Source organism: Mauremys reevesii, linkage group 24 (assembly GCF_016161935.1).
Source record: "Mauremys reevesii isolate NIE-2019 linkage group 24, ASM1616193v1, whole genome shotgun sequence".
NCBI classification, from domain to species: domain Eukaryota; kingdom Metazoa; phylum Chordata; order Testudines; family Geoemydidae; genus Mauremys; species Mauremys reevesii.
In genome coordinates, this window is record NC_052646.1 from 12,255,859 (window position 1) to 12,261,858 (window position 6,000).

The following is a 6,000-nucleotide window of genomic DNA, read 5'->3' on the forward strand; positions in this document are numbered from 1 at the left end:
GCAGTGGTCAGGGGAATGGGTGTGAAGGGGAGTCCCTGTTCTGCATTTACTGGAAATTGAGTACATACCTAGCAATTACTTCTATTTCCTAAAATACGAGTTTTAACCTCGTGGGAATATCTAATAAAAGCATTATCTTCATAAGCAGAAAATAAACTAAAAAAGGCATAATAAAAAACATACAGTTGTCAGAATAAAAGGTCCTCTCATTTTTTCCGAGTCAATTTAAGTCTGATGTCTGAAAGAGGTAAGCTGGTCCACTGGTCAGAGGCAGTGTCCTCAGTGGTGGCAAGAGCTGCTGGTCCGTCACTGTGGTCCACTACGGCTGGCTTGACGTGGGAGTGGTGGATCCAGGATTTGCGTCCTTCCAGGAACACTGCAGTCTGGGTTGTTAAAAGAACCTGGTGGGGTCCAGTAAACCTCGGCTGGAGGCGCCGCCACGAACGAACTTTTTGGCCCAGACGAAGTCCCTGGTTGGAACGGGTGGATCTGTTCTTCCAGCTGCACGGTCTGGGAAAACTGTGAGGCTTTCCAAAGGGTACGGAGGCGAGCCTGTAGGGAGAGAAACTGGCACGCGGTCATATGATCCTCCCAATAGTGAAACATCAGCACGTGGTAGCGCCCGCCTTTGAAAGGGGGTGTCCATAGAGCAGTTCAAAGGGGATAATCCCACTACACGGGTTGGGCGAGTACGAAGGTGAAACAGGACCAAGGGAAGTACCTGAGGCCACTTTAACCCTGTTTCCTGACAGTATTTAGCCAATGTAAGCTTAAGCTCCCTATTCATACGCTCAACTTTCCCGCTAGACTGGGGGTGGTAGGGTGTATGAAAAGAGTGTGAAATGCCCAGTCCTTGTTCTAAACGGCCAAGGACATTACCAGTAAAGTGGGGTCCGCGATCTGAATCAAGTATGAGAGGGATGCCAAAACGGGGTACAATGTCTCTAAGGAGGATCTTCGCCACTGTGGCAGCAGTACAATTAGCAGTAGGAAAAACTTCGACCCATGAAGTCAGAGGGCAAACCAAAACAAGGAGGTGCTTTTTCCCAAAAGCCTTTGGCATATCTGCAAAGTCAATTTGAAGATGTTGAAATGGAGCAGCAGGCGGAGGTCTTCCACCCTTAATTTTGTTAAGAGGCGGAGCAGGTCCATTTCGCTGACATGTGCTGCATGCTTTCACTATTGACAGGCAGTAGGATTGAATGCCTGGAGCATACCAAAAGCGAGCGATGGTGTCCACAAGGGCGTGCGTGCCGTAGTGACCCCCCTTATCATGGTGCCAGCGAACTGCCACGGGGTATGTGGAGCGAGGGAGGCAGGCTCGGCCATCCGGCATAAGCCAGGTCCCTTTGACCAGAGTGGCTCCGAGGCTCTCCCACGACTGTAGTTCAGCAGCGGGTACCGGTACGGGGTGCGGTGGAGTAAAGGAGGAGGTCACAATAGCCAACGTGGGCATGGCTAAGGGTAAGCTAAGGACGCCGCCTTGGCGGAGGCGTCAGCCAGGGCATTCCCACGGGTGACGGGGCTATCATCTTTAGTATGGGCCCGGCAGTGAACTACAGCCAGGACCGAGGGTTCTTGGAGGGCATCCAAAAGCTTGTGGATGAGGGGGAGGTGCTGAATAGGTTTACCGGCAGCTGTCTGGAAACCTCGAAACTTCCAGAGGTGGATGTGACAATGCACAACTCCAAAAGCATACTTGCTATCAGTAAAAATGGTAACGATCTTACCAGCGGCCAACTGGCAAGCTCAGGCCAGGGCATAGACTTTGGCGGCTTGGGCTCCCCAGTTGCCTGGCAGTGAGGCGGCCTCTTGAATGTCCCATTCAGAGGTGACTGCATAACCGGTGAAACGCTTGCCATCAACATAGAAGGAGCTTCCGTCCGAGAAGAGGATGCAATCAGGGTTGTCCAGTGGCACGTCAAACAGGTTGTTCCTTATCTGTAAGATGCTATGAACTACTTCCACACAGTCGTGCTGATCCTGGAGGACTGGCAGATCAGGAAGCAAGGTAGCTGGATTAAGGGGCCCACACCTTTCAAAAATTAGGTTAGTGTCTTCTAGGAGTTCGGCCTCTAGCTGCTGCTGACGATGGGCCGAAAAGACTTGGGTCGTGCCCCTCAGAAGGGCTGACAAAGCATGAGAGGTCCAGACCGTGGTAAAATGACCCAGGGTCAGGCTCTTTGCCTTTGTGATCAGCAGGGCAGCTGCTGCCAGAGTCCGGGTGCAGGATGGGGTTCCCTGAGCGACAGGGTCGATCTGCTGGGAGTAAAAAGCAAGCGGGAAATGGTGGGGCCCACTCAGCTGGGTAAGGACGCCACTAGCAATTCTGCCCCTCTCGTGGACAAAAAGGTGAAAGGGTTTGCTGTAATTGGGGGGGCGGAGAGACATGGAGGAGGCCACACTGTCCTTGAGTAACTGAAAGGCTTGGATCGTGTCTGGGGACCACTGCAAAGGGTCAGGAGCAAGGTTAGCAGTGAGTCGGTGGAGCGGTTTGCTCAACTCCCCGCAGGACGGCAACCAAGGGCGACAGAAGCCAATTAATCCTAAGAAACCTTGAAGTTGTTTCTTGGTGTTTGGCAGAGGGCAGTTTTGGATAGTCTTTATGCGGACTGGGTCCATTTGTCTCCCCTCTGGGGTTAACAGGAAGCCCAGATATCGGACCTTCTGTGAGACCCACTGAATCTTGTTAGGGTCTACCTTGTGGCCTCTGGTGTGTAGGTATAATAAAAGTGCCTTACCATCGATGCGGAGGGTGGCTTCTTCGCGGTTACCTAGTAGGATGTCATCTACGTATAGGACTAACGTGGATCCCTGCGGACTGGTGAAGCCTTCCAAGTCGTGGCGGAGGCATTGGCTGAAAATCGTGGGGCTGTCTCTGTAGCCTTGAGGAAGTCGTTGCCAGACATAACTTTGTCCCTCCCAGGTGAAACCAAGAGATATTGAGAGTCTGGGTGCACAGGAATGCTGAAAAAGGCTGATTTTAAGTCAATAACAGTGAACCACTCAGCATCCCAGGGGATTTGGCTGATGATAGTAGCTGGATCAGGAACTACTGCATGAAGAGGGACCACATACTGATTAATAACCCGTAGATCCTGTACAAAGCGCCAACGAATAGGGTCTCCGTCCTTTTAGGAGGCTTTTGACAGGCAGTATAGGGGGAGGACCGGGAGGGCGCTGAGGGCGGACTAGCTTTTGTGCAATGAATCCCTCGACAATGGGGCGGATGCCCTCCCGGGCTTCCAGCGACAGGGGGTATTGGGGGACTGACGGGGGGGCTAAGGAGGGCTTCACTTGAATCCTTACTGGCTCTGCCGAAAGGAGCAGGCCAACATCAGTGTCAGAAATTCCCCAGAGGGTTGAAAGCAAGTCAGTGAGGTCAGGGGGGAGAGAGAGGGGGGGTTTCCCAATTACCCTGAGCTGGGGCCGAATCTCCTAACACTGTCATCAATAATCCTACCCCTTCAGGAGTGCAGGTTAAAGTAGCCTCAAGCTTACAGAGTAAATCCCGGCCCATCAAAGGGATCGGACAAGCTGGGGAAAAAAGAAAACGGTGAGAAAAACATTTATCAGCATAAATAACATTTAGAGGCAAAGTGAGTCCCAGAGACTGTGGGTTGCCTTCCACCCCAGTTGCAGTTTTAACCTCAGAGGATAGCCAGGGAGAGGGGGCATGATTTAAAAGAGAGAAAGTAGCGCCAGTATCAATGAGGAAACAGACAGGCAGTCCCTGGACTGAAAGGGTTAGATGAGGCTCTTTGCTGGGAGGGGAGAAAGTGAGGAAAGAGCCGGCTAAAGACATTAAGGAAATAAGACCATCACATTGTTTGCCTTCGCCCCCGGGGTACCGTCATTGAGAAGGCTGAGTTTGCTGCAGCTGCTGCTGTTGCCCGTAGTTGATCCAGGCCTGAGGAACGGGCTGGGCTGGTGGTGCAGGGGTGTATTCGTCCCTGGTGTAAGTATCTGTGGATGCGACCGGACCCTCTGGGCGTCCCCAGGGGCATTCACATTTAAAGTGACCGGGCTGTCCGCACTGAAAACAATTTCCTGGTGGCTGGGGTTGCCAGGACCCTCTTCCCCGAGCACCCTGAAATCCCCTGCCACGGCCACGGCTTCTGCCTCAAATACCACCGCGAAAAGCTAAAGCCATCAACTTATATTCTTCCTTTTTCTCTTTCTTTTTACTACTTTCCCTTTCTTTCTCCCATGCAAAATCAGCTACGTCCAACACTGAAGTGACTGACTCACCTCCCCAACCAGGGCGAAACTTTAAGAAATAATCCCTTACAGGGGGTACTGACTGATTCACAAAAAATGAAATAAGAGTAGTATGCATCCTGCTGCATCTGCTTGATCTTTTGCCTAGTAATTACTCCTCCCGAGGTGTGCCCTTCCATTTCCTCCTTATCCCTCTGCAGAGATTCCGATCTGGAGTCCTGCAGATTCCCCTCTGCACTCTGGAGAGAGTCCCCTTGCGGAGGAATAGGGGCAGGTGCAGTGGGGACCAACTGACGAGTTAAAACACGCCGTGGTTTACACCCTTCATCGAAATAACATGGAGGTTCACTCTCGGAAGAAGACCTGACTGCCATCATTTTTAAAGATTTCCACAGCTCTGCTGCGGTGTCCCAACAAAACCAGTAACATAACTGTCCCGGCTGGTTTTTTTCGATCTGGCTCCTTACTCCTCTTAAGGCAGCCTGTTCGAAAGAGCCATCTGAAAGGCCACCTCATCTCCGGGTTGGCCAATACCGCGTATACCCAGTCCAATTCCTTACACACAGTGTGTACAACTTCCTCCTAGACATTCCTGTCTGTACTGGGAGTTTCCCTTCATTCCATAACTTATTTACAATCCCCAGCGGACTCTCAAGAGGCACGCTAGTCCCTTGACCCATGGTGTCTGACAGGAGCCCTCCAACTGGCGTTTATCCTGCTGTCCAGTACACGACCCCTCAATATTGAATTGGCTGGGAGAAATCTCCCGTGGCGCCTGCCAATTCGTATATGAGTGGTCTGGCCACTGGACAGAGGCACCGCACCAGAAGGAATCCCGGACGAGCCCCCAAATTGTTAGGTAAAAAGCAAGTCCTTACTCACCTCTCCAGCACCCGAGTTTGTGCGGAGTTGGTATGGGGCTCACAAATCTGTCAGAGACCAGACAATTCGTTGATCAACGGGCTCACACCATCCTTAGCTTAAAAGCTTCGGAGTAAGTGTGGCAAGTTTATTAGGGGTGAGCATCAATGTTTATACACAGAAGTAAACAAAGTGATTAACAGATCATAATGGTCATGCATAATCAATCAAGATTCTACAGGATAAAACAGGTTAAAATGTAAATTAGAAAAGACAAAGGAGGAGATGGCTGCTTATTGGGAGGGGGGGGTGTCATGAGTAGTTCGCAGGTCAGAGCTTTGATTAAAAGTTTCAGATAGAGACATCAAGTCTGGGTTAAGTTTAAACTCATGAAAAGTTCAGACTCAACATCACCTCCCCCAAGCCTTGCCTCTGTCCATTGTCTTCTATCCAGGTAAACAGGGTCGCCTGGGCCTCCTCTCCTCTCAGCCGTCCTCTGTCCCCCTCTGGCTGGAATCAGCTGGTCAGGTCACCGTGGGCCTCTCTTCGCAGCCCATTGTCTTCCCACTGGCCAGAACTGTCTTTGACTCCCGAGCTGGGCCTCCCGGTCACCAGGTCACCAGTCACTGGCGTATCCATTCTCCAGGCCATTGGCTGGGGTTCCAAGTTCCCTCACTGGTCCTCTGTAACAACAAACTCCCTCTCCCATCATGTCTTTAAACCAGTAACACCCACAGAAACTGCATCCCACACTGCATGCAAACCACTGAAAAAAACAAGACACTCCCCCCCCCGCACACACTTCATCACAACTCTCCTCACTTCAAGTCTGAACTGAGTGGGGTCACTTAGCCAGTGACTGGGGAAGTTCACGGCCCCCACCCCATGATAAAGCAGCGACTGTAACATTGGCACTCC